General features: G+C 41.4%; 1 protein-coding gene across 7 annotated transcripts in view; it reads left to right on the forward strand.

Moving 5' to 3' along the window:
• ZIC3 (Zic family member 3) overlaps nt 1–27,383 on the forward strand; it is a 421,061-nt gene that overhangs the window by 185,570 nt on the left and 208,108 nt on the right. For all 7 annotated transcript variants that reach the window (XM_054545138.1, XM_054545141.1, XM_054545142.1 and 4 more), the window contains one exon: nt 226–359. The gene's annotated coding sequence lies outside the window, so the exon portion shown is untranslated. Of the gene's footprint in view, nt 1–225; nt 360–27,383 lie in introns of those variants that run through there.

Genomic DNA, 27,383 nt, shown 5'->3' on the forward strand with positions numbered 1-27,383 from the left:
TTCCATATTAAATATTTTGAAAAAGTTGAATGCAGCATTGTGCCAGATAATTAAAATGTAAATTTCAGTATCTATGCTTGCTTTGTGATTTTTTTTAATACATTTAAGTTAGTTGTCTTTTAAAACATGTGGTCAGCTGTTGTATTCACATATGGTCAAATGATCAAAGTCTGAACTCCTCTCTAATTGTCCCCCCGCTGCTCGTCTGCTCTGTCCGTGATCAAGGCCTCAGCAGGTGATGAGAAAGGCATGAGAACAAGCTGGAAGGAGAATGAGGCACCGAGAGGCCCAAGCTGAAAGAAATAAAGACTTCCAGTACATCACCCTGACAGTAAAGAGCGAAGGAAAAGTGACGTCTGGTTAGTAGTGCTTATATATTTTTTTGTTCGCCAATCTGCATACATTTTTTCCCTAGCTAAATGCAAATGGAGCCGAGCCTGCTGGCAGAGATGGAGCCCCACACATCAGCGCCACCGACGAAGTGTTGCATTTGTTTACTTGCCTTGGGAAGAAGCTGCTAAGTCCCACAGTTTATAGTATTTCACATGTTTGTGGAAATCATTGCAATTCTTTTCACTTCTGCTTGTCATTGTTTGCCTAGAGTTCACTTTGCCAGATGGCGCTTTATTGTCACTAGTGGTTACACCTCGCTATTGGATCAGTTCAAGACCAAATGGTGTGAAGAGCTTTCATACTTAGAGGATTTAGTCAAACATTCATTCTCTGCTATTCAGGCTGCTTGAGCACTAATTCATAAATGAGCCGGCTGACCTAGGAATGAAGGGAAGAGAAAATGGCCCAGGTCTTTTTTCACCGTAAATTATTAATTTGCCTTCTATTTACAGTCCAAATTGGGATGAATCATAATTAAGCAGGAGTATCTTGCAAAAACATAAATAAGATGCTAGGGGAGGGGCTGGGACAGAAAACAAGACATTGCATTATGTGAATACTGCCAGAGCTTAAGGGTGGGGGAGTTGCTAGTCCGCACGAAAATACAACCCATTATTTTCCCACAAGTCCTATTTCCTCATGGTCTCTGGTCCCTTATCAATAAGCCAGTTCTATCAGCAAATGCCACAAATGATCACATCAAACATTTTTTTGAATGTGTATTTTTTAGTGAAAGTTGTCAGATGTGAAATGTTTTCAAATATGAACACATCTTCAAAGCTGAGAAGGAACTTCTAAAATCCAAGCTATTCCATTTATCTTTTGTAATTATTAGTGGAGGTTTGGGAAGTCTGTCTGAACAAATTCCGGGTGAGTTCACTTTTCGGCTTTAGAAATTGGGTAATTTGGGGGCCTGAGATAAGCAGCTTCATACTCTGTGTGTGTGTGTGTGTGTGTGTGTGTGTGTGTGTGTGTGTGTTTAAAATTGATATGGTATTTGCCTTTTTTGAACCAAATCTATTGATGCATCTCTTGGCTGCTGCCTCAAGCTCTGGAACTTGTCTTCTTTATCAAATTTTTTGAAACAACTGAAAAGATGGTGCAGTGAAACTAAAACAGGGGGAGCAAGGAAAGAGTTAAGCAAACAGTGACTCAATTGCTCTGTCTAATTTTGTTTCTTATTAAATTTGAAGCCCTGTAGTTGTCGCCCTAGTTTTCTTTTTCCTTGGGATGGGAGTATAGCTTTACCTAACTATTCAAAGTCATGTTGAAAGGACAAAGAAAAGCGCCGAGGTGAAGAGGGAGGTTCTTTGGCAGAAGGCAGGTGCTAAGGGATTTGGAGGTTATTATTGAAAAAATCCTTGAAGCCCTTGGTGCAATGCCTTGCTGTAGTAAGAAAGGCAAACAGGATAATAGATTGTATCAACAGAGGGAGCGAACCCAAATCAAAAGACGTGATCTTGTTACTGTACGGACTGATATTGTCCCTCTACAAAGAGCTGGTTGGCGCTAATCAAACACTGCACTGCCAGCCTAATCACCTTGTCCTCAGAAGCCTATTGTCCTGAGTAAGGCCCAGTTCACAGAACAGCCGGGATGATACCCATTTTTCCATTGAAGGAAAGGGAAAAAGAGGTGTAGGTTTTCTCCTTCATACATTTTTTTGCATTGAGGTACAATGCAAAATTATGTAATAATAGTATCCCTGGGTCCTGACCTAAACCCGGGGAAGCCACAGCAGAGGGGATTGCAGCTCTGCTTGGGAAGTAAGCACAGCTGGGAGGAACAAAGCACCAACTGGGGGTCCTCTGGTTTTTCCACACAACATTTCTGGACTTCAGCTCTTTGCTATGTTAAGTGGGCTGCCAAGTAATTGGACCTACCCTTATGGAGGGGAGGAGACAGAAAGCTGGAAGGGCATAGTGAGAAAACAGGAACTGCTAAGCTGGGGATTTGGGTGGGGGTGGAGGTGGGAGTGAGGGTGGGGGCGGAGGGCTGAAGACTTTGCTTTCAAGCAGCTCCTTGAAACCAAACAATGAAGTAGGGAGAGTTAGTTTTAATATTAAACCAGACATCTTGGCATTTTCCCTTTGCAAGTGGGATAAAACTGGGTAAATAGTCAGCGTCTGGAGTTAGGAGGACACTTTTGTGCACTTTGTTAAGTCACTTCTTAGGGCTTCCGGTTTCCTCATCTGAAAAATTGAGAAGGTAGTGGGGAGGGTGTTCCACTTCAAATCGAAATTCTCTTCTAGCCTTAACATTCTGCGGGCTTGCATCTTCGTGATGTCTTGAGTTTATCTTTCAGAAACAGTCAGCGTACCAGGGAGCTAACAGATCCAGCTGTACTGAGGCTCTGAATGACTCAGGTCAGTTCAGGTACAGAATTAGATGAAAATATTGGACTTGCACTGTGCAGAAGGACCTCCTTTTGACAAGCCAACCTATGAAGAATGGCTGGCTAACAAGTACTTGCTTGTTTAGCCATCAGTTTAAGAAGGGTGGAATAGTTGGAGGTTTAGCTCTTTTGGAGGTTTACAGCCCTTTTTAGAGGCTGTCCGTTGTTGCTATTCCTCTCTCCTTGCAAGGTTCAGAAATTCCTGTCTTTTCAGTTCATATGGCTGAGGCCAATCAAATGCTTTCATCAGCTTGCCATTGGATGTTGAGTGATATATTGCCACCAGTTAAAATTTGACCTACTCAATGACCCTCTTGCAAACATTAATTGTGCAGAACATCCTTCTCTTCCAACAAGAGTATCTTCTTGAAAAGGCCTCTCATTTACTTAAGGCCAGAGTTAGCCCAACTCATCCAAATTTGTTACAAAGCTTATCTTGTACTACTTCGTCCAAGGATTCCTGGAGAAAAGAATCACATAGGCCTAACATAAAGGTTAGAAAGAGATTATTTTCCTCAGCGACTTTGCAAACGATTACTAAAAAGGACTTTCTGAACTTCTATGAGATACTTATTTACCATAACAAAAACACAGCCCTAATCATCAGAGAATAGAAAGATGTATAACTAAGGCTTTACTTTAGCTCTGATGGATTTTGTACAAAACCTTTGAATTGCCATGGGAAAGGAACGGCAAATTTTAATGTGCAGAGAAATATTAAAATAGCATAAGCAATGATGGCCGTCTGGTTTTCAAACTGGTTGATGGATAAAGATAGGCTCTTTTTATTTTTGCAGAAACCAAACCACATTAAACAAGTATTTCTTATCATGGAGCCAATTCTATGCAATATTACAGATTTTCTTTAAAGCTTCTAGTTAATCTTATTGTGTGCCTTTGGAGGTATTAGGAAGGCATTGTCCTGAGATGAGTGAATATCTAAAAGGAGACTTTTTCTTTTTAATCAAAGTACAGAAGCTGCAAAACAAGGGAAAATTAAAAATTGTCTTTAAATTTAACTAAGCTAATCCAGCTAGCTACAGAGATATTCTTTCTATTTTATTTGATCCACTTCATCCACCATTTTAGTAATATTTTGTTTTTTAGGAAAATGGTGTTAAATCGATCTGGAAATCTTGAGACTGTGTGTGTTGCACCCATGCTGTGTTTGTGTGCATATTCCAGCACAACCAAGGCAGACATTTTTGTTGTTGTTGTTTTAGCTTTTCTTTCCTGGACTTATACGGTAAAAAAGTTTCTTTGTTGGGCTTGTTTTTTCTTTCAAGTTTATGGGGAGTAATGAACACTGAACTCAAAGTCACACGCATTTTGATTTAAATCACAGCTTCATGCTTTGTAGCTGTGTGACCTTGGGCAAATCACTTAGCCTCTCAGAACTTCATGTATCTAATAAAAGGGTCACCTGCTTTTAGAATTTGTGAAATAAAAAGTTCACAAGGTCATCTCAGTAATTCTATCAACAATCAGATACAAAATATCTTGGGGAAACTCAAGACATATCTCTTCTAGGGCCAGGGCACAAGACTTCCTTCCCTGCTCCATCTTTGCCTTTCCAAGTTGGGAAAAGGCCTGGAAATAACTCTGTAGAAGTTTTATCGGGGATGAAGATTTACTATCCTCATTTCAGGAGGAAACTGAGGCCCAGCAAAGTTGTGGATTTTTTTCAATGTCTCATAGCTGTTAAGTGACCAAGCAAAGATTATATAACCCAGATCGTCTAACTCCTCATCCAGGCTTTCCACCATGGTGTCCGTTTCGAAACAAACTAGGCCTTCTCATAGAGAGCTTTCGGTGAGAAATTAGTTTTATTTTGAAATGCACCTGCTAAAGAGAATTCTTCAAATCCTCTCCTAAAGGACACTTAGTGATTAATATAAAATCTCCACCCAGGCGACTTTTACACACTAATCCAAGTCAGAGAGATACAGATCCAAGGTTCTCATGGCAACTTTTAGCCCCCTCTTTGAGTAAGTACATTACTACAAGGCCCTTCATCAACCAATCCCCTAATGCAGGGGAACCTTGAATACAAGACCCTGGAAACCCTAACCCTAACCTTCTCTTACTCTGAAAGAAAGGCAAACACTTTTTCCCCTTCTATTCTCTTTTTTCCTTTACGGAAAAGAAAGGACAGAACTTTCCTTCTGCAAGTTTCCTTTATGGACCATCCCCTGCCTTTGACCCAACCCCACCTGGGCCTTAATTTCTGTGACAATTTTCTTCTTCTCCAGCAGGGATTACTTTTCAGTGTTTTTTTTTCAGTGTGGGAAAAATAGATTAGGACTAAGGGGAGAGCTTCTATCCCTTCTTTTGCATTTGAGTGATGGTGGACACAGTAACCCCATAGCTGGGTTCCTCTTTCCAGGTCCCAGGTTCATCTCCAGTTTTGTAGGGAGGCTTACATTTAGACCAATAGTATGGACTGCAATCATGAGAAAAGAATCCCAGTTTCTTTACTTAGATGTGGGTTTGGGTCTTGTTTGGCCTCAGGCATGGATGGAAAGACTGGGAGGGGATGCCACATTTCTAGCAGGACTCAAATTGTCTCCTGGCAAAAGTGTCTTCAAAAGGTAAACTTACTTCATGATAAATATAAGCTGCTTTAGCTCACAGGTATTGTAAGTGTGAATCCCATTTTCACCTGACCCTCTCTCCTTATCTTCCAGTCTAACAACTTTGGGGAAAAAAAATAGTGACTCACAGTAGCCATTTCTAATTTGGTGCATTGGTTACTTGGGTGTGAAATACTGGGCTGTCTCTATCCCTCTGCAAAGACATCAGGAGTAACCAAAAGCCCTTTTTAGAAAACTCTGGAGAACTCTTTTCTGTCAACATAAACCCACTCTCACAGTATGGAGAGATGAGATTATTCATTGCTGTCTACAATTGTTGACTCTATTTTCCAATAGTAACAAAGTCAAATTTAAGGAATTGTTTTTTTTTTCTTGGTTACAATACTATTTTTTTCAGATTCACATAATAGCCCAGTTATTTGCTTTCTTTTTTCTCTTTCTTTTTTTCTTTCTTTCTTTTTTTTTTTTTTTTTTTTTTGACACAATCTTGCTTTGTCACCCAGGCTGGAGTTCAGTGGTGTGGTCTTGGCTCACTACAACCTCCGTCTTCTGGGTTCAAGTGATTCCCCTTTTTCTTTTCTTTTTTCTTTTTTTTTTTTTTTGAGACACTGTCTTGCTTTGTCGCTCAGGCTGGAGTGCAGTAGCGTGGTCTCAGCAGCTCACTACAACCTCTGTCTTCTGGGTTCAAGCGATTCTCCTGCCTTAGCCTCCCCAGTAGCTGGGACTACAGGCAAGCACCACCACGTCCAGCTAATATTTTGTATTTTTAGTAGAGACAGGGTTTCACCATGTTGGCCAGGCTGGTCTTGAACTCTTGACCTCAGGTGATCTGCCCGCCTTGGCCTCCCAAAGTGCTGAGATTACAGATGAGAACCACTGTGCCCGGCCTTAGCCCAGTTATTTTCAAACTGCTCTTTATCAGTGTGATCTTTTTATTTTGTATTTTATTTTTATTTCAAAAATTGTGGTAAAATACACATAACATAAAACTTTCCATCTTAACCATTTTTAAGTATATAGTTCTGTGGTATTAAGTGCATTCACATTGTTGTGCAATCATCATCACCATCCATCTCCAGAACTCTTCATCTTGCAAAACTGAAATGCAGTCCCCATTCTCCAGACCCTGGTAACGACTATTCTACTTTCTGTCTCAATGAATTTGCCTATTCTAGATATTTCATATAAATAGAAAAATAAAATATTTGTCCTTTGTGTCTGGCTTATTTCACTTATCACAATGTCTTCAAGGCTCATCCATGTTATAGCATGCATCAGAGTTTCATTCTTTTTATAGCTTAATGATATTCCATTGTATATAGATACCACATTTTGTTTATTCATTCATCTGTTGATGGACACTTGGGCTGCTTCCATCTCTTGGCTACTGCAAATAATGCTGTTAGGAATATGAGTGTAGGGGCTTTCAAATTCTTTTGCCATGAAATTTTGCAGATACCTACAGAGAAGCCTGATAAAAAGTGATAAATAGATTCCCATTGTTCGGCGGAAAGTTTTTCACTGTCAGGGCAGTATGAAAGGCACTGGTCCATTCAACTCTCTGTTTTCCCCGGTAAGGAAAGTTCCATCCATAAAAGAAAAAGACATGCAGTACTAGGAAGTTAAAGGTAGAGGCTCCATAAGAACCAAGGCTTCTGACCTCAGTCTGCTGCTATTTCCACTCTACTTGGTATTACCAGTTCAGGAAACTATAGCATTCTTTCTTAATATCTGCATTGGGAATAGAAAGCCTTAGTGTAATTCTGGGAAAGTACTTTGATAGACAACATGATTTGTTTTAGGACTTTCACATTGAGGTAGTTGTGAAGCTTTTTTTTTTTTTCGTATCATTTCATTTTGCTCCAGTAGTCCTCTAGTAATAGTATGTGGTTTCCAGAGCGGAACTGCTGACACCACTAACCAGCTACATCATGATACTCTAGCTTAGGAATGTGATATTTAATTATGAGATAATAGTTTCAGAGCCCTTTGAGCTGCTCAGAACAAAGGCATTGGATATATTCAAAGTGTTATTGTATGGCATTATCTAAAGATAGACAGTTTACTAAATATTTCCAATTCAGTATTAATCTTCAGATGTCTGCAAACATTCATTTGTATTTACAGAATAATGCTTTAAAATAAACCTGGGAAAACAATTGGATATCATAGGATGTGCTTGGCCTTACTGAGTATTTCAAGGTAACTGAAAATAGTTGAAAATGTTGGTACCATGGCAACAAAATGAAACAAACATTTTTGAAACTTTTCTTTCCTAGGAAAGATCCTTTATTGAGTTTCATCTTTTTTCATCTTTAATTGACATGAGTTGCTTTTGACAATGTTAATTTTGATTAGTTCGTCTCATCTAGAATCGGCACATTTACGATCTGACTGGTCATTCATCAATTATCAAAAAGAAGGAAAATGCTAAGCATTCTTCATTATAGCATAATGAATTTCTGGATCTTCCTCATTTTTAAGAAGAGTCAGATTTTTTAGGTCATCTTCACTTCTCGAAATTCCATACCTTTAGTCTAAGGGCAATCAAAGTGACAGGGAAAGCAACGAATAAAAGGGAAAAGCAGATCATCTCTCAAGGTGGAAAAGTTCTCCTCCTCTGCTACTCATCAAGAGGTGTCCTTGGGGTTGGAGGTAACTACAAAGAAGAGGGAGCTCATGTCTGAGGCTGAAAAGGCAGGAAAGAAACACACATTTACTAAGCTGCTATTAGGTGTCAGGCACTGGGCTTGGCCCATTCCTGAGTATTATCTCATTTCATCCTCATGACAATGCTGAGAAGTGGATCATCTTTCTCTTTTTTGTTAATACTTGAGGTAACTAGGGTTCTGATTATGTAAATTGGAACACAGGTTTTTTTTTTGTTTGTTTTGTTTTGTTTTTTGTTTTTTTTTTTGACAGAGTTTCACTCTTGTTGCCCAGGCTGGAGTGCAAGGGCATGATCTCAGCTCACTGCAACCTCCGCCTCCCAGGTTCAAGCGAGTCTCCTGCCCCAGCCTCCCAAGTAGCTGGGATTACAGGCATGCCCCACCATGCTCAGGTAATTTTTTTTTTTTTTTTTTTTTTTTAGTAGAGACAGGGTTTCTCCATGTTGGTCAGTCTGGTCTCGAACTCCCGACCTCAGGTGATCCGCCAGTCTCGGCCTCCCAAAGTGCTGGGATTACAGGTATGAGCAACCACGCCTGGCCACATCTACGTATTTTAATCCCCAAATGCAAATTTCCAGGCTTGGGGGTGGGGAGTAAGGAGAGGACTTCAGCAGCAGGAAGAAAGCAGGCAATAGGAGATAAGAAAGTAAGAGGGTAGAACTTAGTGTTTCAGGCACAAGTTTAAAGCCTCATGTCACCATTTCTTGCTGTGCATACTTGGGGAAAAAACTCAGTCTCCTTTAGGTTCAGTTTTCCCACCTAAAAAACAGGAAAAAATGCTCCTCACCTCACAGAGTGGTTGTGAGCTTTGCTGATAGTGCCAGAAATGTATTCAAGCATAGAGCTTTGCACTCAGAAAACATTGTCCGTGGTTGCTTTTATGTCTAGGGGACTCCATGTTCTAACATACTACTGGATGTTTCCAGCCAGAAGTGTGTATTATTGATTGGGAAGTCAGCTGACAAGATTAGGCCATGCAAGTCAGAACACACAATATGGTGCGAGGGCATTTACACTCAGGGCTCTCAAACTCTGCCCCTGAGGATCCCTAAAGTTCCCAGAACTGGACTGAAATGTCAGCCACTCTCTAAGAATAAATGAAGCCTTTCCTAGTTTGCAGATTAATTTGATACATCTTTTCAACTATAATTTTTTTCTCCCATAAATATTTATTAAACAATTTGGTGCCTGCTGCTAGAACTTCATTCATTCAATAGCATCTGAGTGCCTTCTCTGTACCAAGTACTGTTCTTGGCACTGGAGAAACAACAGTGGAAAAAAACAAAAAACAAAAAATCCCTGGCCTCATGGATCTTACGTTCTAATTGGGGAAAGAGACAACAAATATGACAAATAGGTAAAATGTATGGTATGTCAGTGATAAAGGCTAAGGAGAAAAAAAATGAGCAAAGGAACAAAGAGGATAGGAAGTATGAATGGGGTTTGGAATATTTATTTGGTGGGGAAGCCATGGAAAACCCTACTGAGAAAGTGACATTTATTTGACCTGAAAGAAGTGATAATTCCAGATAGAGAAAGCAGCAAGTGCAAAGGCCCTGAGGAGGAATGTTAGTAATATTCTAGGAGTTAAAAGGAGGCCAGAGTGGCTGATAGGGTAAATGAATGAGAGAGGGATAATGGAGCGGAATGGGGGCAGTAACAGGGAGAGCACCAGGTAAGGCCTTGTACAGCTGATGGATTGTAGTTGAAAAACTAAGCAAGACACAAGCAATTGAGTATAACAGAAAACTTAAAAATATTAACATATAATTTCTTAGAAATGTTCCAGATACTGATATTATTGTTGTTCCGACAAAGAGGCATGTACATAAATAAAAAAGCCAAATGTGTTTGGTGATAAAAATAGATATCACTTTTTTTTTTTTTTTTTTGGTTTGTTTGTTTGTTTTTGAGATGGAGTCTCACTCTGGCTCATCCTGGAGTGCAGTGGCGCGATCTCGGCTCACGGCAACCTCCGCCTCCCAGGTTCAAGCGATTCTCCTGCCTCAGTCTCCTGAATATCTAGGATTACAGGCACCTGCCACCACACCTGGCTAATTTTTGTATTTTTAGTAGAGATGGGGTTTCTTCATGTTGGCCAGGCTGGTCTCCAACTCCTGACCTCAGGAGATCTGCCCACCTCAGCCTCCCAAAGTGCTAGGATTACAGGAGTGAGTCAACACGCCTGGCCAGATATCACTATTTTATAGTATTCCACAAAGGTCCCCATGACTTCGAGGTCCTTGCTACCTAAACGAGTTAGAGAATCATGGCTAGTGAGTGGCAGTGCTAGACTTCTAGGCCAGGGCTGTTATGGCCCTGCTCCATGCCAGAGGCATGTCCTATAACAGAATCATTCAGTATCAGAACAGGAAGTGGCCTTGGAGGTCATCTAATTCAACTTCCCCCTTGTAGAGATGCAGATGGGAAACCCAAGTCACAGAGAGCAAAAGTGACCTGCCAAAGGTTAGCTAGCATGTCAGTAACACAGCTAGAACGAGAGCTGGAATTGTTGCTCTGTATCTGAAATGTCATGGTAGTGTTTGCAGGCTGAATGGTGGGCTCACTTTCCAGTACTTAAGGCAAAGGTGGGCTCTGCACCCAGCTGTTTTAGAGGAAGTGGTGGCAGATAATTCACCCCCTAACCTGGAACCAAGGAGATCTGAGACATAGGGGACAAAGCTGAGTTGATTTTAGGGTATGAGGTAACTATAGACTCTGGGCTGGTGGATTGTTGCAACCAAGGCAGGGCCTGGTGTTAATGGAATCCTGTGTCTTTCAGGGGTGGGAGTGAAGATAGACCTGGTGAGTTTATATCCTGAATGTTTTTGAACATCTTGAGAAGACCACCCATGAAGTTCATATGTTTTCTTGTTGATTTCTGTCTTAGGTGCTGTGCAGATGTGTCTGGAAACTGTTTAACTGAGAAAATACCATGTGGTGGCAAACGTTCTTGCTGTGTGGGCTGAACTTGTTGCTTCTTGCTGCCACCAGCCTATTGCTGAGACTTTTCTTATAACCAAGTTGGTCTGAGGTGGGCACGCAGCATAAAGAAGGAGAACTTCCTGGTGACTATTTGAGGCAGCCTAGCTGTAAAGCCAGTGTGTGCAACACAGAATCACTCAATAGCAGAACTGGAAGTGGCGTTGGAGGTGATCTAATGCAACTTCCTCCTTGTAGAGATGAGAAAACTGAGTCACAGAGCAAAAGTGACCTGCCAAAGGTTAGCCCGCATGTCAGTGACATGTTAGAACTAGACCTCAGATCTCCTTTGCCCTATGTACTGGAAAATGTGTTGACCATCCAGCCTACAGATGCCTCCATGACATTTCAGACAAGGAGCAAGGCCCATTGCTTATCATTTGCTTATCATTAGAAACTGACAATTGACGAACTTCATCTCACATGCAAGGAAATGGATCAGGCACTGTCCCAGGCTTTGCTGGGCTTGGGCAATGGTTAGTGTCAGGGCCAAACTGCTTTTGCAGATGGCTTGGGGGCTTTGGAGAGCTAAGATTGGGGTTTTGCAGGGATGGGATTGGGGCCAACATTGGTAAGTCAGACCCTGCTACCTTGGAGAACCTGACTAATGCCTAGCAGTGTGGGGTTTAGCCCAACCTGCTTCCTGGATATTCTTCCACCTGTGAGTGGGCACTTGTTGGAGCTCATACCTATCTGTTCTTTTCTCTGTCTTGCTCTCTCTTACAGAAGCTTGAGAAGCATACATTACACAGCATGAAAAGCCCACATCTGCAGTGGAGGTGCTGAGAACCCACTAGTGAGGCAGCTGTGAGTCCTCAGACATGTGTTAGTGCTGGTGGCTCAGGGCCAAGTGAAATCTCTGACTCCAATCATGTGGCTACCCTCTGTAAAAGTTGGCTGTCTGAAAGAATGCAACAGGAAAATCAGAAACGCCTGCATGCGTTTCCCTGTTGCAGTTGGTGCAGAGCAGGAGTTCAATTCCACTCAAATCCCAGTGATGTTACGGAGATCCTTTAATATCATTTGGAAACCCAGACACCTGGTTTTGCCATTTGTGAGCTCTCATGACTCATCGCCATGCTCCACTCTCCTCTGAGATGAGAGTGGCTTTCCCAGCTGGAGGTTGCCTTTGTGTAGATGGTCGGTTGGCTACATTTCCAGAAGAGAGTAAAAGGTGCATGACTTAGGTGTGATCTTGGACATCAGAACAAAAGGTGAAGAACAACACACCATTGCTCTGTGAAAACTGGCACGTAGTTATCTTGCTTCTGGGAAAATGTCACCTCCTGGTCGTCTACTGACCTAAAGCAAGGAGCCAGGGGTATATGAAATATGTTTGACACACTCTTCAAACCACTTTTCCAAGGTTGCAAGCTAGCTACAAATACACACGCTGTTCAACTGACATATCTTCTTGAAAAGTAATGGCATTTTAAAAAGGGAGGAGGGTGAAAGTGGGAAGGTGCTTAGAACTGACAATATTGCATTACTTTTGGAGAACTGCAATGTGCTCTGCTTGGACAAAAGGAAGTTAGGCTGCGATAATATAATTCTGGATTCCATGGAATGTTGCAGCTCAGAGGGGCAAGAGATAAAAGACAGAGGCACAGCATAGTGGTAAGTTTCAGGGTTTTTATTTTATATGAAAACCTCATTTTGTCACAAATATGGACTGAATGTAAGTAATAGAAGAGTATTAGATTTCTGTGCATCAAAATGGAAACATGCTTACTTGGCTGTGCTTTGTATTATCTGAAAAATACCAAGTGTGCCTCATCAATAGCCTTTGTGCTAAAAGGCTTGCAAAATAATTTCAGAAAAGGTGTGTTGACAGTCAACAACTGTTTAGCTAGAGGGAAATAAATAGCCTATTTGATGAAACTACCTGGGAAGCACCTTTGCTGGTGCAACATATGTCTATGCCCCATTGCTCTATGTCCAAGCATGTTTCTTCAATTATGGATCAGGGTGTGTAAGTTAGAGAGCCATGGAGCCATAAGCGAGACATAATTTATGCAGATTTGCCCAAGTTTATATAGCACTTTGTTATTCAACACAAAAGCAGCCACCATAGCAACCTCAGGATCACAAAATCCTTATGGTACCTCTGAGAGACAGATCATCCTCTTGCAAAATGTTGAAGCGTGCAAATGTTCCACAGCCACATAGTTTATCTTTGCCCTGTGTGAACCAGGGAGCTGGATGGCTAAAATGCTTTTTTCCTTTTGGTGTGATCTTAATGTCCCATAAATGCACAGTCTGTGTTAAGTAAGCTAGCTAGTAGGTAGATTTTCTCCTCTCTCAGGGTTTGTTTTCATTTTCATTTCCTTAATGATTTGAAAAGTTCTTTTCAAAGGTTCCTAAGACAGGACCCAGTGGCGCTATGCTGGGCCTGGCTTCCTTTGCTGCCGAAGTACAGACCCTCTGCAGCATAACAGAACAAGGCCTTTGAGCAGCTAGTGGGTAAGGGGTATAGTAATGAGCTCCAGCTGTTGAGTTAAGCGCCAAGGAACTGAGGAGAGCCCAAATGGAGAGGCTCTGCCCTTACCTTTCCTGTTTTGGTATCCAGACCCTGGGTCCAAATTCAAGCTGATGTCCCCACTTCTGAACACCCCTAGTGACCTGCAAGTGTCCTTCATGTGCTAGACGTGGTAGACTCCCCAGCTCACAGGTCTTGGATATTACGTGGAAAAGGCTGCTAGGATGGAGTACAGATAAAGTGCATCTCTGAAAAACAAATGAAAAGCCCTGATGTGTAGAGTCTGCATATTTTTGTGGTGCAAATACTCCCATCGTAGCCCAAGTTCAAACTAGCAGCAGCTTAACAACCGGCTCACAAAACTCCTGAAAATCTAACAGCCAGCTCCAGGACAGTGGTGTCCCAGGTTATCTCATTTGCTACCCACAACCAGTCTCAGGGATAGGTTGGTGTCCTCAATCCCATTTAAGGGAAGCAGAAACAGGCCTAGAGGGCTTAAGGCAGTGATTCTCAAACTTTACTGTGCATATGAATCACCTGGGGATCTTGTTAAAAGGGGATCCTGTGATTCTGCATTTTTAACAAGCTCCCTTGTGACAAGTTTCCACAGTTAATTAAAGGTACAGTCAACCTTCTGGAAAAGGAGAGGAGGCTAAAAGATGGTGTCTCATAACTGACAAGTCATGCTCTGCCCGCTTGTCCAAGCCACACTCTTTGATTCCCCAATCAATTCCACTCCTGGAATGCTCAGGGACCCTCATGGGCCCTCACAGCAGCCACTAGCAAAAGGCTGTAGGACACAACACATACCGCCCTTTCAGGCAAAGGGGAAGCTGGGTTTTTTCTTTCCAATGCACACAGGTTAGGGACAGGCTCAAAACAGAACTTTGATGGATTCATGGCTGTATGATGGCCTTTTGCGTGACCCAATGCCAACCCTATAAAGCAACACCTCTCCTTGAGTTTGCTCATATTATGTGACTTTATGGTACTGCACCCTTAGGAATTTGCTCTAATTCTATATTTCCCTCCTCTCTTGGTCTTAAAGGAAAAAATCTGTTGCTGCGTATTGTAGAGGAGCTGAAAATTGAGGCTATTCTCTGTCTACCTGATAATTATAAACTTAGGGGCTAAAATCAGCCATCCAGAAAACAATTACAAATGAGCTAATGTGGGTCCTGTTTTCACTCAAGTTCATCACCATGTAATAAAGACTTAGAAGGACTGGAGAGATGACTGAATGGAGAAACCTAATCTCAGGGGACTGTGTGTCTTGGATGATGCTAAATTCTGGGAAAAACAGGTAACAGCATTCCTGATCTCAGAGAGCCTGCAATCTAGTGGGGGTAACGCAGGCCCACGAAAGTGTATGAGAGAGTATATAGTAAAAGGTCCAGTTGGGCAGTGAGATTTGGATTATGTTTGTTGTATAGAATGCTGTAGTGTCTATGGGCAGGGCTACTGTCTAGACTGTCAGAGCACAATCTCCAAGGGAATGTCTGTTCTTCATTCTTGTTTTAAGAGTTTTCATTCAATTGTGTAATCAAAAGATTCAACTGTATCCAGTATACTTTCTAGTTAATAGAACGCACGAGCAAGGGATTCTTTTTTTTTCCTTGGGAGATTGTCTCACAATCAAAACCATCTTTCTAGTAAAACAATTTTATCCTGATATTCAGCTCCAGTTCTTTTCTCATTTTCTTCTCCTGAGTCTGGAGAAACCAAGTGAGTCATGATGATCCGTTTATTCGCTGCCAAATGTATGTTTGCTGTTATACAGACATAATCTTAAATGCGTCTCTCTGCTTTTCTTTATCACCCTAACAAATTTCATTCTGTGTCTGCTACAGGGATACCTTTGTGTTTATAGAACAAGAGAGTGCACAGTCACATACCTTATCCCTTCTCTACCTACAGAAATCCTCTTCACCCCCTCAGGCCCAATTTGAAATGCCACATTATCTGGGAAGCCTTCCCCAATCCCCACAGTTAGTTGGAAGGTATTATATTTTTCTCTGGGTTTACAAACTCGTGCCCCCCCTTCCCAATAAGAGCACATATTTGACTCTGCCTTCCATTAGAGGTAATTATCTCACGGTCTTTCCCCCTTTCTTACCTCCACCCCAGCTAGAATGTAAGATTAAACCTGTAGATTAATTAATAATTTTAATTATCAATTACTGAATACCTACTAAGTACCGGGCATTTTACAAGACAGTGTTTTTTTGTTTTTGTTTTTGTTTTTGTTTTGAGATGGAGTTTCACTCTTGTTGCCCAGGCTGAAGGGCAATGGCGCGATCTTGGCTCACCGCAACCTCCGCCTCCCAGGTTCAAGCAATTCTCCTGCCTCAGCCTCCCTAGCAGCTGGGATTACAGGCATGTGCCACCACGCCCGGCTAATTTTGTATTTTTAGTAGAGATGGGGTTTCTCCACGTTGATCAGGCTGTTCTCGAACTCCCGACCTCAGGTGATTCGCCCACCTCAGCCTCCCAAAGTGCTGGGATTACAGGCATGAGCCAGCGCGCCTGGCCAAGAGAGTGTTTTAAAAATGCAAATAACTCCTTATCAGAGGTGCCATCATCCTATTTCACTGAAGGTCAGAGAGGTCAGCAACTTGCCTGGAATCTCCCAACTAGCAATAGTTTAAACCTGACTCAAAGCCCACACTTTTTTCATTCCACCCCCTGCTATATGCTTTCCTGGAGGGTAGGAACTAAGGTGTCCAGCTAGATTAATTGTTTAGTAAGTTGTCGAATGAATACATACATACAGGAAGCGGTATGTGTTACTCTGCTCATGGCATCGATAATGAGGTGCTAAAAAAGGGACTGCCACCTGGCTGGTGCACCCTCCTTGCATGGCCTCCCAGGGTACAGCACTCAGGTCTCCTTTCTTTCAATCTGTGTGTACTGTGCCATGTCCCCATTTGTCTGTTCCCTCCCATTCAATCAACTAGCTAAGTATATAAATGGATGCACTTTGATGCTATTGTATTAATGGATGCTAATAGGTATTTTCCTTCATTCAACGTTTATATAACAAATATTTAATGTACAGTGCCAGGCACATAGGAGGAGTCTTATACATATCCATTGAATAAATGTGCTAGAGGCAGAATGGAGCTGTTTGTGACAATAAAGATAGGAATACAGACACAGGTTAGAGCTAATTTCTCTCTCTCTCTCTCTTTTTTTTTTTTTTTTTTTGAGATGGAGTCTTTCTCTGTCACCCAGTCTGGAGTGCAATGGCGCGATCTCGGCTCACTGCAACCTCTGCCTCCTGGGTTCAAGCGATTCTTCTGCCTCAGTAGCTGGGACCACAGGTGTGCACCACCACGCCTGGCTATTTTTTTTGTATTTTTAGCAGAAACAGGGTATCACCATGTTGGCCAGGCTGGTCTCGAACTCCTGACCTCAGGTAATCCACCTGCCTCGGCCTCCCAAAGTGCTGGCATTACAGGCGTGAGCCACTGTGCCCAGCCAGGTTAGAGCTAATGTCTAGCAAACACGTCCAGGTACCAAGGACTGTGCTGAGCCAGGGACACCAAGATGACTTAAACTGACACAGTATCTGCCCTCATTGAATTTACTCTCTAGTAGGTGACGCATTGCACTTTACACTGTATCTACTCGAATTAATGTTGTAATCAAAAAGAGGAGGCTAAAAATATATTTTAAGGGAGGGCGTCATGAGAGCTTAGAATGACCGTGCAGGATTTCCTGCCATTCAATTTTACTATGAAGAATTGATTCTAGACAGCAAGTCTCTGTGTGGACTTTCTCTTCCTTTCACCTTTCCTTCCAGTTATTGTCAACTTGGGAAGGAGGTGGGGGCACACCTTCCTAAGGGCTTGTAGCATCATTTGCAGTGAGTGCTTTTATGATTTAAAAATTATATAACTATCAAATGAAAACATTGTTACCATAAAAAATCTTCTAATAATACCTTATTATCTTCAGACTTTGTCTCAAACCCATTCTCCAGAAGTAATCACAGTTATAGATTGCTGTGTCTCTGTCTAGACATTTTTCTCTGCACTGATGAAATCAAATGTACATACACTTAAATAGTACAGTTTTTATTTTTATAAAAGTGAAATCACTTTTTTCATATATATTCTTCAGTGAATAGTTTTTTCATCTAACAATATATCTTGGAAAACTTTCCATGTTGCTACTTATGGATCTATATTTTTCTTTTAGATTTATTTATTATACTTTAAGTTCTAGGGTACATGTGCACAACGTGCAGGATTGTTACATATGTATACATGTGCCATGTTGGTGTGCTGCACCCATTAACTCGTCATTTACATTAGGTATATCTCCTAATGCTATCCCTCCCCCTTCCCCCCACCCCACAACAGGCCCCGGCGTGTGATGTTCCCCTTCTTGTGTCCAAGTGTTCTCATTGTTCAATTCCCACCTATGAGTGAGAACATGTGGTGTTTGGTTTTTTGTCCTTGCGATAGTTTACTGAGAATGATGGTTTCCAGCTTCATCCATGTCCCTACAAAGGACATGAACTCATCCTTTCTTATGGCTGCATACTATTCCATGATGTATATGTGCCACATTTTCATTACCCAGTCTATCATTGTTGGACATTTGGGTTGGTTCCAAGTCTTTGCTATTGTGAGTAGTGCCACAATAAACATACGTGTGCATGTGTCTTTATAGCAGCATGATTTATATTCCTTTGGGTATATACCCAGTAATGGGATGGCTGGGTCAAATGGTATTTCTAGTTCCAGATCCCTGAGGAATCGCCTCACTGTCTTCCACAATGGTTGAACTAGTTTACAGTCCCACCAACAGTGTAAAAGTGTTCCTATTTCTCCACATCCTCTCCAGCACCTGCTGTTTCCTGACTTTTTAATGATCACCATTCTAACTGATGTGAGATGGTATCTCATTGTGGTTTTGATTTGCATTTCTCTGATGGCCAGTGATGATGAGCATTTTTTCATGTGTCTGTTGGCTGCATAAATGTCTTCCTTTGAGAAGTGTCTGTTCATATCCTTCGCCCACTTTTTGATGGGGTTGTTTGTTTTTTTCTTGTAAATTTGTTTGATTTCTTTGTAGATTCTGCATATTAGCCTTTTGTCAGATGAGTAGATGGCAAAAATTTTCTCCCATTTTGTAGGTTGCCTGTTCACTCTGATGGTAGTTTCTTTAGCTGTGCAGAAGCTCTTTAGTTTAATTAGATGCCATTGTCAATTTTGGCTTTTGTTGCCATTGCTTTTGGTGTTTTAGACATGAAGTCTTTGCCCATGCCTATGTCCTGAATGGTATTGCCTAGGTTTTCTTCTAGGATTTTTATGGTTTTAGGTCTAACATTTAAGTCTTTAATCCATCTTGAATTAATTTTAGTATAAGGTGTAAGGAAGGGATCCAGTTTCAGCTTTCTACATATGGCTAGCCAGTTTTCCCCACACCATTTGTTAAACAGGGAATCCTTTCCCCATTTCTTGTTTTTGTCAGGTTTCTCAAAGATCAGGTAGTTGTAGATGTGTGGTATTATTTCTGAGGGCTCTGTTCTGTTCCATTGGTCTATATCTCTGTTTTGGTACCAGTACCATGCTGTTTTGGTTACTGTAGCCTTGTAGTATAGTTTGAAGTCAGGTAGCATGATGCCTCCAGCTTTGTTCTTTTGGCTTAGGATTGATTTGGCGATGCAGGCTCTTTTTTGGTTCCATATGAACTTTAAAGTAGTTTTTTCCAATTCTGTGAAGAAAGTCATTGGTAGCTTGATGGGGATGGCATTGAATCTATAAATTACCTTGGGCAGTATGGCCATTTTCAAGGTATTGATTCTTCCTATCCATGAACATGGAATGTTCTTCCATTTGTTTGTGTCCTCTTTTATTTCCTTGAGCAGTGGTTTGTAGTTCTCCTTGAAGAGGTCCTTCACATCCCTTGTAAGTTGGATTCCTAGGTATTTTATTCTCTTTGAAGCAATTGTGAATGGGAGTTCACTCATGATTTGGCTCTCTGTCTGTTATTGGTGTATAAGAATGCCTGTGATTTTTGCACATTGATTTTGTATCCTGAGACTTTGCTGAAGTTGCTTATAAGCTTAAGGAGATTTTGAGCTGAGACGATTGGGTTTTCTTAATATACAATCATGTCATCTGCAAACAGAGACAATTTGACTTTCTCTTTTCCTAATTGAATACCCTTTATTTCTTTCTCCTGCCTGATTGCCCTGGCCAGAACTTCCAACACTATGTTGAATAGGAGTGGTGAGAAAGGGCATACCTGTCTTGTGCCAGTTTTCAAAGGGAATGCTTCCCATTTTTGCCCATTCAGTATGATATTGGCTATAGGTTTGTCACAAATAGTTATTATTTTGAGATACGTCCCATCAATACCTAATTTATTGAGAGTTTCTAGCATGAAGGGCTGTTGAATTTTGTCAAAGGCCTTTTCTGCCTCTATTGAGATAATCATGTGGTTTTTGTCTTTGGTTCTGTTTATATGCTGGATTACCTTTATTGATTTGTGTATGTTGAACCAGCCTTGCATCCCAGGGATGAAGCCCACTTGATCACGGTGGATAAGCTTTTTGATGTGCTGCTGGATTTGGTTTGCCAATATTTTATTGAGGATTTTTGCATCGATGTTCATTAAGGATATTGGTCTAAAATTCTCTTTTTTGGTTGTGTCTCTGCCCGGCTTTGGTATCAGGATGATGCTGGCCTCATAAAATGAGTTAGGGAGGATTCCCTCTTTTTCTATTGATTGGAATAGTTTCAGAAGGAATGGCACCAGCTCCTCCTTGTACCTCTGGTAGAATTCGGCTGTAAATCCGTCTGGTCCTGGACTTTTTTTGGTTGGTAAGCTATTAATTATTGCCTCAATTTCAGAGCCTGTTATTAGTCTATTAAGGGATTCAACTTCTTCCTGGTTTAGTCTTGGGAGGGTTTATGTGTCCAGAAATTTATTCATTTCTTCTAGATTTTCTAGTTTATTTGCATAGTGGTGTTTATAGCATTCTCTGATGGTAGTTTGTATTTCTGTGGGATTGGTTGTGGTATCCCCTTTATCAGTTTTTATTGTGTCTATTTGATTCTTCTCTCTTTTCTTCTTTATTAGTCTTGCTAGCGGTCTATCAATTTTGTTGATCTTTTCAAAAAACCAGCTCCTGGATTCATTGATTTTTTGAAGGGTTTTTTATGTCTCTATCTCCTTCAGTTCTGCTCTGATCTTAGTTATTTCTTGCCTTCTGCTAGCTTTTGAATGTGTTTGCTCTTGCTTCTCTAGTTCTTTTAACTGTGATGTTAGGGTGTCAATTTTAGATCTTTCCTGCTTTCTCTTATGGGCATTTAGTGCTATCAATTTCCCTCTACACACTGCTTTAAATGTGTCCCAGAGATTCTGGTATGTTGTGTCATTGTTCTCGTTGGTTTCAAAGAACATCTTTATTTCTGCCTTCATTTCGTTATGTACCCAGTAGCCATTCTGGAGCAGGTTGCTCAGTTTCCACGTAGTTGAGTGGTTTTGAGTGAGTTTCTTAATCCTGAGTTGTAGTTTGATTGCACTGTGGTCTGAGAGACAGTTTGTTATAATTTCTGTTCTTTTACATTTGCTGAGGAGAGCTTTACTTCCAACTATGTGGTCAATTTTGGAACAGGTGCAGTGTGGTGCTGAGAAGAATGTATATTCTGTCGATTTGGGGTGGAGAGTTCTGTAGATGTCTATTCGGTCTGCTTGGTGCAGAGCTGAATTCAATTCCTCAATTCCTGTATATCCTTGTTCACTTTCTGTCTCGTTGATCTGCCTAATGTTGACAGTGGGGTGTTAAAGTCTCCCATTATTATTCTGTGGGAGTCTCAGTCTCTTTGTGGGTCTCTAAGGACTTGTTTTATGAATCTGGGTGCTGCTGTATTGGGTGCATATATATTTAGGATAGTTAGCTCTTTTTGTTGAATTGATGCCTTTACCATTATGTAATGGCCTTCTTTGTCTCTTTTGATATTTGCTGGTTTAAAGTCTGTTTTATCAGAGACTAGGATTGCAACCCTTGCCTTTTTTTGTTTTCCATTTGCTTGGTAGATGTTCCTCCATCCTTTTATTTTGAGCCTATGTGTGTCTCTGCACGTGAGATGGGTTTCCTGAATACAGCACACTGATGGTTCTTGACTCTATCCAATTTGCCAGTCTGTGTCTTTTAATTGGAGCATTTAGCCCATTTACATTTAAGGTTAATATTGTCATGTGTGAATTTGATCCTGTCATTATGATGTTAGCTGGTTATTTTGCTTGTTAGTTGATGCAGTTTCTTCCTAGCATTGATGGTCTTTAAAATTTGGCATGTTTTTGCAGTGGCTGGTACTGGTTGTTCTTTTCCATGTTTAGTGCTTCCTTCAGGAGCTCTTGTAGGGCAGGCCTGGTGGTGAAAAAATCTCTCAGCATTTGCTTGTCTGTAAAGGATTTTATTTCTCCTTCACTTATGAAGCTTTGTTTGGCTGGATATGAAATTCTGGGTTGAAAATTCTTTTCTTTAAGAATATTGAATATTGGCCCCCACTCTCTTCTGGCTTGTAGAGTTTCTGCCCAGAGATCAGCTGTTAGTCTGATGGGCTTCCCTTTGTGGGTAACCCGACCTTTCTCTCTGGCTGCCCTTAACATTTTTTCCTTCATTTCAACTTTGGTGAATCTGACAATTATGTGTCTTGGAGTTACTCTTCTTGATGAGTATCTTTGTGGCGTTCTCTGTATTTCCTGAATTTGAATGTTGGCCTGCCTTGCTAGGTTGGGGAAGTTCTCCTGGATAATATCCTGAATAGTGTTTTCCAACTTGGTTCCATTCTCCCCGTCACTTTCAGGTACACCAATCAGACGTAGATTTGGTCTTTTCACATAGTCCCATATTTCTTGGAGGCTTTGTTTGTTTCTTTTTACTCTTTTTTCTCTAAACTTCTCTTCTCGCTTCATTTCTTTCATTTTATCTTCAATAACTGATACCATTTCTTCCAGTTGATCGAATTGACTACTGAAGCTTCTGCATTCACCACGTTGTTCTTGTGCCATGGTTTTCAGCTCCATCAGATCCTTTAAGGACTTCTCTGCATTGGTTATTCTAGTTAGCCATTTGTCTAATCTTTTTTCAAGGTTTTTAACTTCTTTGCGATGGATTCGAACTTCCTCCTTTAGCTTGGAGAAGTTTGGTCGTCTGAAGCCTTCTTCTCTCAACTCGTCAAAGTGATTCTCTGTCCAGCTTTGTTGTGTTGCTGGTGAGGAGCTGCGTTACTTTGGAGGGGGAGAGGTGCTCTGATATTTAGAATTTTCAGCTTTTCTACTCTGTTTTTTCCCCATCTTTGTGGTTTTATCTACCTTTGGTCTTTGATGATGGTGATGTACGGATGGGTTTTGGTGTGGATGTCCTTTCTGTTTGTTAGTTTTCCTTCTAACAGTCAGGGCCCTCAGCTGCAGGTCTGTTGGAGTTTGCTGGAGGTCCACTCCAGACCCTGTTTGCCTGGGTATCAGCAGCAGAGGCTGCAGAACGGTGAATACTGCTGAACAGCAAATGTTGCTGCCTGATCTTTCCTCTGGAGGTTTCGTCTCAGACAGGTACCCAGCTGTGTGAGGTGTCAGTCTGCCCCTACTGGGGAGTGCCTCCCAGATAGGCTACTCAGGGGTCAGGGACCCACTTGAGCAGGCAGTCTGTCCATTCTCAGATCTCCAGCTGCGTGCTGGGAGAACCACTACTCTCTTCAAAGCTGTCATACAGGGACGTTTAAGTCTGCAGAGGTTTCTGCTGCCTTTTGTTTGGCTGTGACCTGCCCTCAGTGGTAGAGTCTACAGAGGCAGGCAGGCCTACTTGAGCTGCAGTGGGCTCCACCCAGTTCGAGCTTCCTGGCTGCTTTGTTTACCTAGTCAAGCGTCAGCAATGGCGGGCACCCCTCCCCCAGCCTCACTGCCACCTTGCAGTTCGATATCAGACTGCTGTGCTAGCAATGAGCGAGGCTCCGTGGGCGTGGGACCCTCCGAGCCAGGCACAGGATATAATCTCCTGGTGTGCCATTTGCAAGACCATTGGAAAAGCACAGTATTAGGGTGGGAGTGACCTGGTTTTCCAGGTGCCATCTGTCACAGCTTTGCTTGGCTATGAAAGGGAATTCCCTGACCCCTTGCGCTTCCCGGGTGAGGTGATGCCTCACCCTGCTTCACCTCATGCTCAGTGCACTGCACCCACTGTCCTGCAACCACTGTCTGACAAGCCGCAGTGAGATGAACCTGCTACCTGAGGTGAAGATGCAGAAATCACCCATCTTCTGCGTCGCTCACGCTGGGTGCTGTAGACTGGAGCTGTTCCTATTTGGCCGTCTTGGAACCACCCCTTCTTTCATTTTTTGAGAAACAAACTGTTGCATTTTAACTGCAGTATAGTATTCCATTGTTTGGATGTGTGAAAGTTTTATTTAACCGTTTCTATACTTGTGAATATTTAGGTTGTTTCCAATTTGTTTACTCTTATAAAGAATGTTGCAGTGAGTATCCTAGGCAATTCCTGTTATGCACATGTGTGTGAACATTTCCCTAGAGTAACTGTATAGAAGTTCAATTGCTGAGTCACGGGGTAGGTGCATTTAATTGCCATATTTCCCTCCAAAGTGGCTGGATCAATTTACATTACCACCATTAGTTTATGGATACCCTTTGTATTTATTTATATTTATATTTAGTTATTTAAACCAGGGGTCCCCAACCCCTGAACCGCAGACCGATACTGGTCAGTGGCCTGTTGGGACCCCACACACAGCAGGGAGTGAGCAGTGGGCAATCTAATTCCACCACTGATCTGACAGGAGGCAGAGCTCAGGCGGTAATGCTGGCTTGAGCCTGCTGATCAATGTTAGCATCACTAAGAGAAGGATAAACCAGACCTTGTGTTCCTCCTCATGGGATCCAACGGGAGGCACACAGAAGTATCCATGAAATAGTCTTGCCAAAAATGTCTATAAACTCTATCAAACTTTTAGAGCAATTGTCAAGTGAATAGGAAATATGGGGAATAGACAAAAATGTTAGATGGAACCCAAGAAAGCAATCAGAAAATCCAGAATATAAGAAGTGGCCTTTTTTTTTTTTTTTTTTAAGAAGGCAATGGGAGGGAATAATTGAGGGGAGACTACTCTAGTTTAAAAGATATTTGAGGGACATTACAAACAAATGTAGTGAACCTGCATTGGCTGCTACTTCAATTGAATTAAAAATGTCTCCAAGGCAGCGTGGTATGAGACAGAGATCTAACTAAATTTTCTCAAATGAATAGCTAATTGTCCTTATACTATTTCTTGAAAAGCTCATTTTTCCCCAATGATTTTAAGTGCTACCTTCACCATGCATTAAAATTATTATAATTTTAATGCACTAACATGCATTTTGACTGTTTTTGACTGTATTCTCTTTCATGGCGAGGGTTTTATCAAACTATCCATTGCCACAGCAATCGAATGGAGTGTTGGCACAAATACTGTTGATCCTTTAATACATATGCCATTCTTTCAAAGAAGACTCTTAATGAGGGCCAGGCACGGTGGCTCACGCTGTAATCCCAGCACTTTGGGAGGACGAGGAAGGCGGATCACAAGGTCAAGAGGTCGAGACCATCCTGGCCCACATGGTGAAACCTTGTCTCTACTAAAAATACAAAAATTAGCTGGGCATGGTGGTGCGCACCTATAGTCCCAGCTACTCAGAAGGCTAAGGTAGGAGAATTGCTTGAACCCGGGAGGTGGAGGCCGAGATCACGCTACTGCACTCCAGCCTGGCGACAGAGCAAGACTCTGTCTGAAAAAAAAAAAAAACAAAAAACACTTAATGACATTCACAAAAGTTTTCTTTTGGTTTTAACTAAGTAGTATATTAGTGTAGACACTTTGTTATAAGAATAAGATATCCACATGCAGTGACCTCAGAGTTACTTTATTCCAATAAGAGATTAATCATTATAACAAAATAAAATAAAAATGCCAAAAATTAACTGTTGATGCATATAACCACATTTCTATTTCTCCCATTAAAATGAAAGGATATGCTGGGCAGAATTTTTATGTCAGAAGATCCTGGACTTTGTACTTGATCAACTGACCTAAAGGACCCAAGACAGTCCTACTATATTCATACCTTGAAAGCAAATCTTACTCCAGACATTAACTTCTATAGAGGTCCTTTTAGAGACAGGCTTAAAGAAAAAGAAAAAAAAACCCCTGCAGAATGTAATATAATACAATGGGGAAGAAAAGAATATTCAGAGCACCATTTTTTATAAGCACAGAAAAATTGTTTTACAGACATTTATAAAGATGATGGAAATAGCTTTCTCCAAAATGATTATCCATCTATGGAGTAGAGCAGTTGCATTTTGCACCTCAAATGTTTGTGACTTCCTATAGAAATACATTGGTTTTACTTTTCTTTAGAAAGCCAATGTATTATGTGGATATTTCACATGGAAGATGGCCAGCATTATCTAGGAAAAACAAATGGTTGTGTGTAGCTTTTAGTGGTGCCGTTTTGGTTTTTGATCCACAGCTGATGACTTGGTGTTGTATTTCAAGTACCAGAGGATTTAGAATCACACAACCTTGGTTTAGTTTCAGTTCAGCCATTTACTTGCTGTATGACTTTGGGTATGTCATGTACATCTTTCAGTTTCAGTTTCCTTGATGGATCAAGCCACTGCTCTACCTATTTCACTGAATTATTATGAAAGTCAAATGAGAAAATCAACAGAAAAAGGCTTTAATTACTGTAAACATGAAATAAAAGGGCATTATTGAAGGGCATTGAAGAATATGCTCTGATGGTCTTCAAACATTGTACACCACAGGAAAGGGGCCATAGGGGACAAAGGAAAAATAGCCCTGGGAGAACAATGGGAAGACAGAACAGGAAGAAGTTCTGTGGTAGAAAGCATAATATCCAAATATTTGCTACCCTTGTTACAAACCTAACAATAGGGACCCTCCAAGTGGTGGATAACAAAATTATAGGGTTGTGGTTAAGAGCCTTAGGAAAATGGAAGTCTGATTCTGGTGTACTGGAAGTTTCAAGGAATTGGGGAGTCTGAGTGGTAAGTAACACCTATTGAGTGCCTACCACAGGATAAGCACTGGGACATGTGCTTTACATACATTATCTCGTCTATCCTATCAAGAAACTTGCAAATCTGGATCTTAACCCCACTTTACAGATGGAGAAATTGATTTGTGAATGTTCTGTGTCCCCTGTTGGCCAGCAAAATGAACCGACCTATCTCTGCCCCAGCAACTCCTTTCTTTCACCTGAGGAGTCTGAATCTCTACATTTGTCTTTCTATCTTCTCATCTTTCATCGGTTAATCACACCTCAGGCAATCTTTTATCCATACGTGTATATACACCCCTCTCCCCTTTGCATGCCTTTGTTTTCAATCTCTTTCTTCCAAATGTTGCCCAATCACATCAAGAAAAGGCATTTGTCCTTAACTTTTTTTTCTTTTTGTTAGATGGAGTTTTGCTCTTGTCACCCAGGCTGGAGTGCAGTGGTGTGATCTCGGCTCACTGCAACCTCAGCCTCCAGGGTTCAAGCAATTCTCCTGCCTCAGCTTCCTGAGTAGCTGGGATTACAGGCACCCACCACCACACCTGGCTAGTTTTTGTATTTTTAGTAGAGACGGGGTTTCACAATGTTGGCAAGGCTGGTCTTGAACTCCTGACCTCAGGTGCTCCACCCGACTTGGCCTCCCAAAGTGCTAGGATTACAGGCGTGAGCCACTGCGCCTGGCCCTGTATCTTTTTTTTTTTTTTTGGTCCTTAACTTCTTTGAGACTTTGTTTACTCATCTATAATGAGACAACTCATAGGCGAGATGTGAGGTTT

Source organism: Pongo abelii, chromosome X (genome assembly GCF_028885655.2).
Source record: "Pongo abelii isolate AG06213 chromosome X, NHGRI_mPonAbe1-v2.0_pri, whole genome shotgun sequence".
Classification (NCBI taxonomy): Eukaryota; Metazoa; Chordata; class Mammalia; order Primates; family Hominidae; genus Pongo; species Pongo abelii.